Source organism: Bidens hawaiensis, unplaced genomic scaffold, assembly GCF_021521415.1.
Source record: "Bidens hawaiensis isolate Kalapana, Puna unplaced genomic scaffold, B.hawaiensis_p1.1 tig00014775_1, whole genome shotgun sequence".
Lineage (NCBI taxonomy): Eukaryota > Viridiplantae > Streptophyta > Magnoliopsida > Asterales > Asteraceae > Bidens > Bidens hawaiensis.
This window is the reverse complement of record NW_027492302.1, coordinates 406871-420572: the sequence shown is the minus strand read 5'-3', so window position 1 is coordinate 420572 and position 13702 is coordinate 406871. Positions and strand designations below refer to the sequence as shown.

The following is a 13702-nucleotide window of genomic DNA, read 5'->3' as shown; positions in this document are numbered from 1 at the left end:
TAACTATGTTATACTTAGTAATCAGCTTATTTTTTGGAGGATAATTTATTGAGAAAAAACATCAATTTAATCTCTCCTAACTTCTCCTACTCATTTCCTTTTCATCCTAAAAAAAACTCAAGAACACCCATTTTTTAACTATCCTTGATTTTCCTTTCCTTTCTCTCTTTTAAAAAAACTCAAAAACAGGAAGTCAATGTAAAGCAAGTTTTTATGGACTAGACTAGATTAATCCATCAACGGTGACTATCAACAGAAATTCAAATAATGACCTCCCTAAAAGCCCAATAAGCTAAACCTATATTGTTCATCAAATCAACTTACTATGAAGCCCAAATGCGGCCTACAAAGAAGGATATGATCCATTGGTCACACTCGACTTTACACTTTACAGTACATGCCATACAAAATTATCACTCATTCTATGGTTGAGAGGTGCTCAACAATAACTATCTTATTTAGTTTCTTGCCTCTTCTAAATACACTATTCATTCTAAAAATTAATTTCTTGAAATAAGCTAGACTATTAGTATGTAAACTAATATAACTTCAACTTAAATCTTAAATCTTAAATCTTAAGACTTTGATCATTTTTAGATTCTAACCTTTCATATTTTATAGACATGAAAAAGGAAAATTCAATCTATTTAAACAGAGTAAATATGATAGATTCTAATTTTTCATAATAAAATAACAAAAAAGAAAACATAACAATGTAAACTATTGCACTTAGTAGAGGTTCTTGTCTCCTAGTGGAAGGCCTTGAGTTCTAATCCAGACAGTGGTGAACCTAACGAATAATTTTCACGGGGTTTAAAAGGGGATGGTGTTAAAATTTCAAAAGAGTCGGTCTATGTTTATTTATACAAGTGTTTTGGGAGTTTTATGAAGATAATTAAATTTTGAAGTTTAACATCATAAACAAGTTAAAAATATATTATATTAAAGTCTTAAATGGGTTGACTAGGATATTTGGATACATACAACACCAACTCTCACCAACTTTTCGTGATAAACTTAAAAGAGACGTGCATGCCATAGGATTAGCTACAAGCTTCACGAAATGAAAGGAATCATTTGGTGGACCATCACCTTAATCGATCTCTTTCAAATGCAAAAATATAAATAAATAAACAAATAACATCATCACATATAAACCCGTGAACGTTTGTTCGTCCTTTAAATATTTGTATATGTATTTATAAATTTAAAGGTATTTAATAACAATTAAGTTTAAGAAGTTATTTTATAAAGCGGAGCAAAAATAAGAAGGATGAAAATGATTTTTAACAAAAAAATCTTTAAAATTAATAAAAAATTAATAAAAAATCATAAGTAAAAATTTAATAAAAAATAGAAAAATGTAAACACGCAAAAATGTTTCCACCATCTTCCTCGTTCTAAAAAAAATCAAAAAGACGAAAAAACATCATTGTGTCTTTGTTATTTATCATTGTATTTTGTGTTTATTTTCGTTATTAATTGTGTCTTTTTTTCTTGATATTGTGTTATATCACTCAAATTGTGTTACATTTTGTCCGGCATTGTGTTAATTTTGCGACCTATTGTATCTTTTTTTATTTATCATTTTGTTGTTTATTCATATTCGGCATTGTGCCTTTTTTCTCGACGTTGTGTCTTTTCGTCGTTTTTTTATTTTCTATTTTTCGGAACGGGATTGACAAGGGAAACATTTTGGTTTTTTAATTTTTTTGCATTTTTTATTTATAGTTTGAGTTATTATTATTTTTTTGAATTTTTTGTTAATGAGTTTTTTTGTGTGACCACGAGTCCTTCTCACACTTCTCATTTTATCTCACTTTGTATTTTAACTTTACCCCTAAATTTAATACTTGATCTTTATTTAAAAACTACTTATAATAGTTAAGAAATAAACGATAAAATCAAGTAATGTTAGGTATAATTTAATCGGGCTTTATTAACCCGTGTATAGTAGTTTCTCATATACAATAGAAACTCGATAAATCAATACTCGATTATTTAATAAACTCTCTAAGATAATATTTTTTGCCGGTCCCAACTCGGGGATAGGGTGCTAAATTGATAATTCGCTAAAATTATAAGATAATACATTTTTTATAATTTCTTTAAACCCCATATAAAATATAAATTAATAATTTCTTATATATAGCATATTACATGAATGATTTATGTGTATGATTTGTTTGTTTTAACCTATTTTGATATTGTATTTATATAGAAACTATTTTTAATGTCCATAAAGTGATACATTGAACACAAGAAGCATAACAAGGTGGGAGATTGAAGGTTTCTTTCAAATTGGGCTGTTCATTTGATATACATGCATTGTATACAATAATTTAGTGAAAGAAAGGTGTTTGTAAACTAAGTATTCTACTATTAATTAATTAATATATAAATTAATAATTATTAATTTATCGATTAATTAATAACTATTTTAATTAATAAATTTTGATGGTCCCAAGTGTATTATTTTATAGAGTTTCTACTGTAATATTTTCCTAACACATACCAATCTAATATAATTATTCTAATAAAAGATATTAACTGAGAACACATGTCGCTTATCTTATGCTTTCGAGTTAACTTAATAGAAGAAATGAAAGGAAAAGAAAACCCTCTTGGTTCTACAAGTTTAAGTTTATCTTTACTTCTATCTTTCTCTTCAACTCACTTCCTTTCTTTCATTTAATGAATCTAAGGAACACAACATTTTATTCAATTCTCTTCCTGACATTTCAAAAAAAACTTGGGAATACAACAACCATTTTCTTTCCTTCCAATTCATTTCTTTTCTTCTCTTTAATGAAACTCGAGAACACAATGTGAGATATTCATTCATGCCTAATTTCCCCTTCAAATCGTTGTTCTATTTTAAATAAAAACATACTTATGTCAATATAATTTAATAAGATATAGGTGGTTTAATAAATCCATCATTTAATTATTATAGCTTAATAACCTTAATGACCGGCCAAATATAAAGAAATGCTTTAAAGGTAAAAGTGAGAGTATCCGAAATTCCAAATGCAGTTACAGTATAAACTCGATAAATTAATACTCGATTATTTAATAAACTCTTTAAGATGATAACTTTTTCCGGTCCCGACTCGGTGATAGGGTGCTAAATTAGTAATTCGCTAAAATTATAAGATAATACATTTTTGATAATTTCTTTAGATCCCATATAAAATATAAATTAATAATTCCTTATATATAGCATATTACATGAATGATTTATGAAGGTTTCTTGAAAAATGACTCAATTGTCTTTTATTTTTTTGTTGAAATCAATTTCCCCTTGAATCTCGTCTCTAATTTTCCTTAGCGTGGTAAGAACTTCTGGTATTGTTTTCTCATAGCTCAACAAGAAATTGTTCAATGTGATTGCCGCTTTAATAGCTTTAAGATGGGAAGCCATGTTGTGTGTATGATTTGTTTGTGTTAACCTATTTTGATCTTGTATTTATATAGAAAATATTTTTAATGTCCATAAAGTGATACATTGATCACAAGAAACATAACAATGTGGGAGATTGAAGGTTTCTTTCAAATTGGGCCGTTCATTTGATATACATGCATTGTATACAATAATTAAGTGGAAGCTTGAAAGGTGTTTGTAAACTAAGTATTCTACTATAAATTAATACAATATTAATTAATATATAAATTAATAATTATTAATTTATCGATTAATTAATAACTCTTTTAATTAATAAATTTTGGTGGTCTCAGGTGTATTATTTTATAGAGTGTCTACTGTATATAGCAAATAACACCCCGTTTCAAACATTTCCTTAAAGAAGACAAGTTTTGAATCTTAATGCAGGCATTCCTCCCTCGCATGCATTTGCAACAGATTCTTAATAAGACCCGTAATCCCCATAGACACGGCCACATTCGGCATCTTCACTGTTGCCTTCTTTTTAAAGCCTTTCTCAACGTCAATTCGCCATTTTCTTCTTTCTCCAGGATACTATTCTATCACATAAGATTAATGCCCGAGATCCATGCCACACTAAGAATTAGCTGCAGGGAGAAGAAGCGTGTAATTCCCTGATCAAGACCAAGGCGGAGCTCTCGCCATTTTCTAGCATTGTGGTTTGGAATCGATTCATTATCAATGACCACTCTTTCTTTGAACCTTGTCAATGATTGAACTTAAATTAAGGATTGAACTAAGTCCCATTTGATGAGTAACCTAGAATAAAGGAAAGTGATATGGAAATAATGAAGTAATGAAATAGGAAGCCATTACTAGTGGTAACGGCTTATCGCGATCCATTAGCTCATAAAGATTCCATGTCTTGGATGTATCAAAGACATTCTTTTTACTAAATGTATATAATAAATTGAGTGAAAGGGTCCACCTTGATACCAAGGGGGTACTAACTAACAATTATCACATCTCAACCAAAGGTGGAAATGTCGGGGCGCAAATTGATTGCTTACAGCTCACAAGACACAATCATACAATTTCAATGACAATATCTAAATGATTTTATTAAATCAACCAAGTAACATCGGAAGAAAAATACAAATAGAATCCCAATCGATCAAATATTCTTTTTTATTATAACAACCTAAAATTTAAATAAACTAAGTTCTTCAATCACTTCAACCATCCAAGATTACATAATGCAATATGCTTAAAAATAGTTTGTCAACAACACATGCTAAGTAAGTAATCACCAGATGTTGATGTTATAATAGAAGATATAAGAATTATTTAAATCAATATAATGAACATCAACAATTAAATAATAAGCAAATAATTGGTGTCGTTTAACCATTGCCCAGCGAACCAGGTTTTAGCTACTAATAAAACTAAATACAAATAATGGTGTCGATTGACCATTACCTAGCGAATCGGGCTATGACTACTAAGACGGAGTATGATCATGCGATATGTTACGATGGACCTCTTCGAATGCGATAATAAACAAGTAAGCATGTAGCATATGAGAATTAAATTGACCAATCACACAATATTAATGATTTGCAAGTGATGTATTAAGATATATAAAAGTATTACAAGGTACGCATAAGGTCCCCAAAATATTTAAAGACAGTAAAAGATGGGAGTGAATACTAACCTTAATGAATGTGTGAGAAATTAATAAAATAAGAATTAATTGAAGCTCTAGTCTTTAATGTACTGACTAATCAATCACAAATAAACCTGGAACTTTGATACATTAAAATAGAATTAAAAATGAGAATAATGTCGCTAGAATCAGATCAAACGAACATATAAAACTCAATATATGAAGCTTTTAATATTTAAGCGAGCTGATATTGTTCAGAATCCGAACTTCAAATCGGGAGTTGGGTTCTGATTAGTACCCTCAAAATTCCATGACAAACAGAAAAGTTTTCACGCTCGAAATCTAGTTTTGATTTGAAGATATAGTGATTGGAAAATCACAACAATTGTCTTTTATACCCTTAACGGGACATGATCAAATTGACCACCAAAACTCCATCAATCACTAAAAATGATTGAAGGATTTTGTTAATGAATAAAAACACACGAAGTCACAGAAGGCAACTTACTCGAACGATGGTTAGAACGAGGGAGATAAACGACGTTAAAGAGTCTTGAATATCAAAGTCAAACGAAGGCTTAACGAACTTGAAGAATTCGTCAATGGTGGAGATGAAATTCGTGTTTAGAGAGAAGGTGGCTAATGGTGCAGTAGTCTTTAGCGTTTAAGACATGTTTTGATTAAATACAAAACCTTAAATCCATTTATTAGTTAATAAATCGTTTAGGAAAATCGAATAATTAATAAATTACGAAATCAAGCCCAATAACTTAAAGATTTCGGTTCTAATAACAAGAAAATGAACTTGGACATGTTATAACATTATATGACTTAACCTGGACCTTAATTTTTGAGATTTGGGTCAAAATAGGCATGACTTAGCATTGAACGAATAAAACCAAATCTTGTGAAAACCTGAGCTCCACGCGGCGCGGCCCACGTGAACACATCCCATGCGTGGCGCGGCGTGATGGGTGATCTATCTCACTTCATTTTTGATGAAAACAGCCCATGTGCTTCTTTAAATGTGTTTTTAAGCCAAAATAAGCGATTTTGAGAGTTTTTAAGAGTTGTTTGACGAGTTTAAAAGTTATGAGGATATAAAATAAGTTAAACTAAGTTAAATACTAAAAAATGCAAGATTTCAATAAGATAAAATATTCAGATTACATTCCCGAGTCGGGTAAACGCAAACAAATACAATTACGAAAAATCCCAAATTTTACAACAGCTGAGTCCTCTCTAAACCGCAGAAGATAGTTGGCCATCATACAGCTCATCAACTTCACTTGTCTCAATGGGGGCTTGCTTCAGATAGGTGGTTCAGATCACTTACAATACATGGCTCTAAGAAGCATTTTCAATATGATTCTTTTCATGTATTGGTTCGATGAGAAATGTGAGATATTTTATACACTTTCTCCATCCCCCTCTATAAGAACGCTAAAAAAGGTAATTGAATTACTTCTTATTCCCGTGTTTGATCTCTTCAATCGTGGCCTCGCTCCTTGTCAAAAATGTTGAAGAAAGGTTTAGAAGCCTGTAGAGAATGAAAATGGGCCATAGAGTTTCCTTTCAACAATTCTTCTTGAGGATCCACTCTCCTCCCTGAATAAGTAAGGCCCCGTTAGCCTGCTTTTAAATGAGGATAAATAGTAAGGAGTTAAGCCCTATTATCTAAGCTACAGTGCTTCGATTACTACTGACCCTCTGCCATCCATTGTAGCAAAGCCCTTTCATGAGAGGAGGGGGGCTAAGCTCGGTTCTTTGAATCAAACATTGAATGATATAGATTCTATTTTGGATATGCAAATAGAAATCGGATAAGATAGATGTATCTATCTTTCTTATTATAAGTATGACTAAAGAAGGGATTATTCTAGTGAAGTAGCATAATAAGAAGACCCAAATCCTTAATTTGGCTAGGAAAGATTGTACTACTTTGGGCCCAGAAAACGAAGGGCATGATCTCGGTTGCTTATCCTCCAAACTTCCTTTTCTCTGTTCCCATTTCGTATGCACTTCGCGCGCCATTGTCACTTTGTTCTCTTCTTGTTCTTCATGTTTACAGTTCGGATAGACTTCTTCGTTCTTTTCCAACTAAAATAGAAAAGGTTGTATCACATCGAGATGTTAATTTGTTTCCCCCCCCCCCCCCAACGAGATGGGAAATTTTTAACACTCTATTTAGACTTTTGGGCCCTTTCTCTTTGTGAATTGAGACCCGACCAAGCTCGTGTCTTTCCAACAACCAGCAAGGAGCACCATAGTATACAATCGCGTATAGTAACTGGGAGTCCTATTACACCTAAGGCCGACTGCAATTCACCAAACCAAGGTTCATCTCGTGTAGTGATTATGGACCGTGCAAGGAAATTGAGTAGACGGTTGATGTATTATACTCAGCCCTATTCTCGTAGCATGCATTCCCATCCCTGTCGCAACTAATTTGGTAAGATACGTGCCCGATCCACAGAGAGAAGCCTTCGGTCCCCCAAATTGACTTACTCGTGGCAACTTTCGGCCTCCCAAAAACCTGTAACGCTAGTCACTACCCCCAACAGGGCTAGGAAGTAAGCCCCACAACCCAAAGCTGCGAAGAACAAATAAATTTTGCTACAAATACTGGCTAACGGGGGTATTCCTGTGCAGGAAAATATAGTAATGGAGAAGGTAATAGCCGAAATTGAATTAGTTTTGGCTAGAGCGCCCAAATCCAATATATATTTTACAAGGCCTCGCCATAATGTTGAAACTATGGAAACATGTCTATTGTCATTGATGCATAAATAAAGATACCGGTTAGTAGTGATTAAATTCTTTTATGGTTCCATATGAAAAACAAGTACGAATATTAGCTACATGTTCAATTGAACTATGAGTTATAAGTCTTTTGACTTTCGTTTGGGCCATGATGGTCAGCGCTCCTATGATCATAGAAGCAATGCTACATAACAAGAAGATTTGTAGCAATGTAGCTCCAAAAAAAACCCATAGATAAAAAGTCGTGAAATAAAAGCAAAAATAGAGATTTTATAGTCTAATCACGAGAGTCTAAACTTTGTTTCGCTGGTCCGAGTTCACCCGGATTCTACTTAATAGGTATAATGGCTGAATTGAGCCGGACCCCTATTAGATTAGACAGAGCTTCATTGGCTGGAATAAAAGCATCCCCTGTATCACACGGGTTCTAAAGCCGATAGACTTTAAAACAAAATAAAACATAAAACCATATTACAACCAATGAAAATTTCACTTGTATGCTACATTTAGGTTTTTTTAGGTATGGTGGATATTCTACCTAAATTTTGAGTTGACGAAAAAATTTGCATTGTTTTGCTTCCTAACACAAGTTTCTCCCTATATGTATCTTTCATATAGTTCATTAGATTCTAACATAGACCTAAAGTATTTTTAAACAATATGGGATTCCAACATTACCTGTTAGTTGTTTATGTCGTATTCATATCAATTTTACATTTCATTACTACCCAAAATACACCAGTAGATGATGGCAATGCAACTAGTAAGCCAGAAGATTTTGTGAATGCCCACAATGATGTTCGAAAAGGGCATGGTTTGGGTCCTGTAACATGGAATGCTACTATTGCTAAATATGCACAAAACTTCGCAGATAAAAGAAAAGCTGATTGTGCAATGGTTCACTCGATGGGTGATAAAGGATATGCTGAGAATGTTGCAATGGGTGGTACGGCTAAGGATGCAGTAATAATGTGGTCCTCTGAAAAAGCTTTTTACAACCCGGTGTCAAAAACATGCGCACCTGGAAAAGAATGTGGGCATTATCTTCAAGTGATTGCTAAAGAGGGCATCCAAATTGGGTGTGGAAGGGTTAAATGTGCGAATATTAAGCCCGCATATTATGTGATTTGCGATTATTGGCAACCACCAAGCTAGATAAATAAATTTTAACAAAATCATATTATGACAAATGGTACCGATCGAATATGCAGATCTATATATGTGTATAATAATGATGTTTTGCTAGTGACATCAAACAATATTTTTTAATCATAAAAAATAAAAGTGGCAATAGTATATAATGGTCAATTATATTTTATATCGTATACATGTGTTGGATTGAGCTAGTGATTTGCCTGCGGCGAAATTTGTCGATAAAATTCGGGCGTGGTGGCAGGAGTTAATGCGAGTTTGGTTAGTATTGACTTTGTTCTTTATGGTAACGAAACTAAACCGAAAAATAAATTCATAAAATTAACATAATTAAAATTTAAAAAATAGCAAGACTCGTATGGTGTATTATAATAAAAGTTTAACATATTTATTCGGTCGGAAAAACTTTGACGTTGGTAAACAAGCGTTGGTAAAACCCGAGAATTGTGACAATGAGTCGACGTGAGTTTGGTCAATATTGGCTACATTCGTTAAGATATAAACAATGATGGTATAACCCCAATGTTAAAATCCAAAAACTAATTTCGTCATTATAATAAATAAAAAACAAAATATTAAAAAAGACATAAATTCAGTCGTTAAAACACGAGCTATAGTAAAACCTAAATCTTGTTGTTCACGGGCATTGAGGCGGTAACTTTAGGGATGAGCAAAATCGGTACCGGTATCGATTGGTACCGGTACCGATCCCGAAATCGGTACCGATTTGGTACCATGGTTTTAAGTTTCGGGATCGGTACGGTAACGGTACCGGTACGGTACGGTACCGGTATTTCCCGATTTTTTACCCTCGGTACCGGTACCGTACCGGTACCGAACCGAATATTTCGGTATCGGTACCGGTACCTAGAGGTGGTCAAAAAAACCGGTTACGGAACCGGTTTGGCCGGTTTAACCGAAAACCGGTTTTTTAAAAACCGGTTTTTTTAAAAACCGGTTTGACCGGTTTACGTAACCGGTTTACGTATCGGTTATAAGTTTTGGACCCAAAACCGGTTTTATAACCGGTTATAAAAAAAACCGGTTTTTTTAATAACCGGTTATTAAAAAACCGGTTAACCGGTTTTTAAAATAACCGGTTATTACCGTTATAAAAAAAACCGGTTAACCGGTTTTTTAATAACCGGTTAACCGGTTTAACCGGTTTTCGAACGTTACCAAACGGCCTTATAGCCGTTTTTTTTGTGTTTTTGACCGTTTTTTAGCCGTTTTTTTTTGGTTTTTTTACCATTTTACCCCCACAAACATCTATATATAGTTTAGGTTGGGTATTGGTTAGATCACACTTGATTATACAACTCCAAAAGCTCTAAACGTTTATTTCATACGCGATTATACAACTCCAAACGCTCTTCTTTCGTAGTCGTTTATTTCATACTCGAGTATACCACTCTTAATTCGTAGTCGATTATCATGGCCTCCCAAAGTGCTGCTTCATCGGTCAACATGGGTGCCTCGAACACGGGAGAAACCGTCGTTCGGGTCATCCCCACGAAACGAAACCAAGATATTTGGCAACATTTCGACCTATGCGAAATGTCTAACGGAACCCAAAAAGCTAGATGCAAACATTGTTTGAAGTTTTATAACAAAGAAGCAAACTCCAGTTTAAGAGCTCATGTAGAAAAGCCCTCTTGCAAGGTCTTGAAGGACGAATCCGGAAGTAGTTCGCAGCCGGAGATGACGAATCAAGGAACGGTGTTTACGTACGACCTTGAAGCGGTACGTCAACAGTTTGGCAACTTTGTGATTCAACAATCACTTCCTTTCAACCACTTCGACAACCCTCAATTCACGCAGATGATGCAAACGTATGTTCAACCACGCTACCAACACGTAAGTCGTTCGACCCTTAGAAGAGATATGCTTAAAGCATGGAAAAACGCTAAATCCGAACTAATTTCATACTTTTCAAACTTACAAACTGGTGTGAACTTAACCACGGATGTGTGGTCGGTACCTAATGGTTCGCCCGACTCATACATTTGTGTGACGGCTCATTGGGTTGACCCCCGGTCGTGGCAAATGATGAAACGAACCGTTGCGTTTCAATTGTTTGATTACCCGCACACGGGTAGAAATATTTTTAAACTCTTGGATAAAGTCATTCGACAATACAAGATTGAAGATAAAATCTTTTCAATATCGTTTGATAACGCGTCCAACAATACGGCCGCGGTTGGCCATTTAAAATTAAAGTATAAACCTATCTGTGATGGAGCGTTTTTTCATAGCCGATGCATTGCACATATTATCAACTTGGCCGTGCAAGATGGGTTAAACGTGATCGAAACGCAAAGAAACAATTTTAAAAGAATGTTACGAAATGTTTTTAGCAACAATTCAACATTTTCAAGATACAAAAAATTTTGTGAAGAAGCTAACTGTCAATGGTTGGGGCCTAACTGGGATTGTCCAACAAGATGGAACTCGACTTGTGAAATGTTTGAGAAAGCCATCCAACAAAAACAATCGTTAATTGCGTTTCATCAAATTTTGTCAAATAGGGGTAAATGTGCACCGTACGATCCTAGAAACTGGTTATTGATTGAGATCGTTACGGAGGTTCTTCAAATTTTTAAATCTTGCACAAGTAGTTTATCCGGGGTTTACTATCCAACAAGCCCCATTGCTTTACCAAAAATTGCTGTCATGTGCACAAAGTTGAGTGACCTTCATTGTAGGGGTGCACCTTATTTTGATATGGGTGTAAAAATGAAAGAAAAATTTAAAAAATATTTTCAAGAACTACCCGCTGTTTTGACCTGTGCTGCTGCGTTAAACCCTTGCATCAATGTTGGTGGTGTTGAAGCTTTAATAGAAAAAATTTGTGATGAGCTAGGGTTAAACGACGATCAAAACCCCTATTATAGCCAAACTTTAAAGAATGATTTCAACACCACCTTGGCAAACATGTATGATGTTTACCTTACAAGATACGGGTCGTCTTCCCAAATTCATGACTCGTTAAGAGCTGTTGCCCAATCCCAATCCCAAACCGACCTTGAAATGGGGATGTACTACATGATTTGGGAAGACGCCGGTAAACGTCAAAGGGTAAACACCCCAAGCAGTGAACTTGGAAGGTATGGTGGTACCAACTTTGTGAAACACATGACTCCGGATGAATTTAGAAGTCTTGATTTGCTGGCTTGGTGGAGAGGTAAGGAGGATGAGTTTCCGATCCTCGCCGCCATGGCCAAAGATTTACTAACGGTCCAAGCTTCCACGGTAGCTTCGGAGTCTGCTTTTTCTGTTTCTGGCAGGGTTATATCGATTAGGAGGACTCGACTCACTCCACCAGCTGTAGAGATGTCGATTTGCTACAAGGATTACTTGGACTCTTTAGACAGGGCACAACATCAACGCTCACTCGAGGGGGAAATGGACTATGAGGCGGCCTTGTATGAAGACGAGGTCAATCAAGGACACACTCAACCAATGACCGATGAAGAAGCCGCGTACGACGATTACCTAAGGAATAGCTCGGGATCGGGTAGCGAAGAAAATGAGTAACAAACATCAACTTGTTAATGTAATCGTGTCTAAACATTCTTTAATGTTTGTATTTTTGAGTTACGAATATGCGATAACGATTTAATGTTTGTATTTTTAATGTAAAAGCTATAAATGAAAGTTATGTGTTTTTAATCTTCCAAGCAAAGAATGCTAACAACGAAACCCTAAACCCTAAAGCAAAAAAAAAAAAAAAAAAAAAAAAAAAAAAAACCGGTTAACCGGTTAGACCGGTTTTTAAAAACCGGTTATAAAAAAACCGGTTTAATAACCGGTTCTAACCGGTTTCTAAACCGGTCCAAACCGGTTTGGCCGGTTTGAGTTTTCAGCAATAATAACCGGTTAATAACCGGTCCGGTTATTAACCGAACCGGTTTTTTTCTGGATAAAAAAAACCGGTCCGGTTAAAAACCGAACCGGTTTTTTCAAAAAAACCGATTTGTGCACCTCTACCGGTACCAAGAATTTCCAATTTTCGGGATCGGTACCGGTCGGTACCGGTACCATCCCATGCTCATCCCTAGGTAACTTGACGTGAATCTAGACGGTTTTGGTTACGTTCGTTACGTTACCGTAACTAAAACAAAAGTTGTTTTAAAAAACAAACAAACAAGAGGTGGACCAATGGGGTGACGTCGGTCGGTAAAACTCGGGTGTTGGTACTACCCAAGCGTTGTCCGTCTAGGGCATTGAGACGGTGAGTCTATACATATTTTATTGGTTTGTCACGTTCGTTATGATACCAGAATTAAAAGCAAAACAAAGAAAACAAAACAAAATTGATGTTCGATTGGTTATCAGTAGGTTCGTTACGGTATCGAAATTTAAAAAAAAATTGATGGAGCAATGTAATGTTCCACTTGACTTAATCAGGGCTTTCTAACAACATTCATTTTACTCCATATAGATAACAACTATTTTAACCGATCTAATTTATTAAACAACATTTTAATCAAATATTTTCACCTTAACTTTTTTTTTTTTCACTTTAGATAGTAGTTTGTTGAGAAATCATTAATTAAGTGACACATGTATAGTGGCTTCTTAAAGGATAATGTTATTTGATCCTTGGGTCTCAAATGTTCCATTGTGAATTATGTTTCCAAATTTATTTAGTTTAGCAAATAAGAAGAATAGTGTCATGTCAAAATGCTTATCTTGGCAAAAAGAGGTTATATCTTGGCATCGGAGGTGGTCAC

General features: G+C 34.5%; 2 pseudogenes; one reads left to right on the top strand and one right to left on the bottom strand.

The window, feature by feature from the left end:
- Positions 1-6728: 6728 nt before the first annotated feature.
- On the bottom strand, positions 6729-8204 carry LOC143547688 (NADH-ubiquinone oxidoreductase chain 2-like; annotated as a pseudogene).
- A 270-nt stretch (positions 8205-8474) lies between these two features.
- On the top strand, positions 8475-8969 carry LOC143547687 (pathogenesis-related protein PR-1 type pseudogene; annotated as a pseudogene).
- The last annotated feature ends 4733 nt before the right edge of the window (positions 8970-13702 follow it).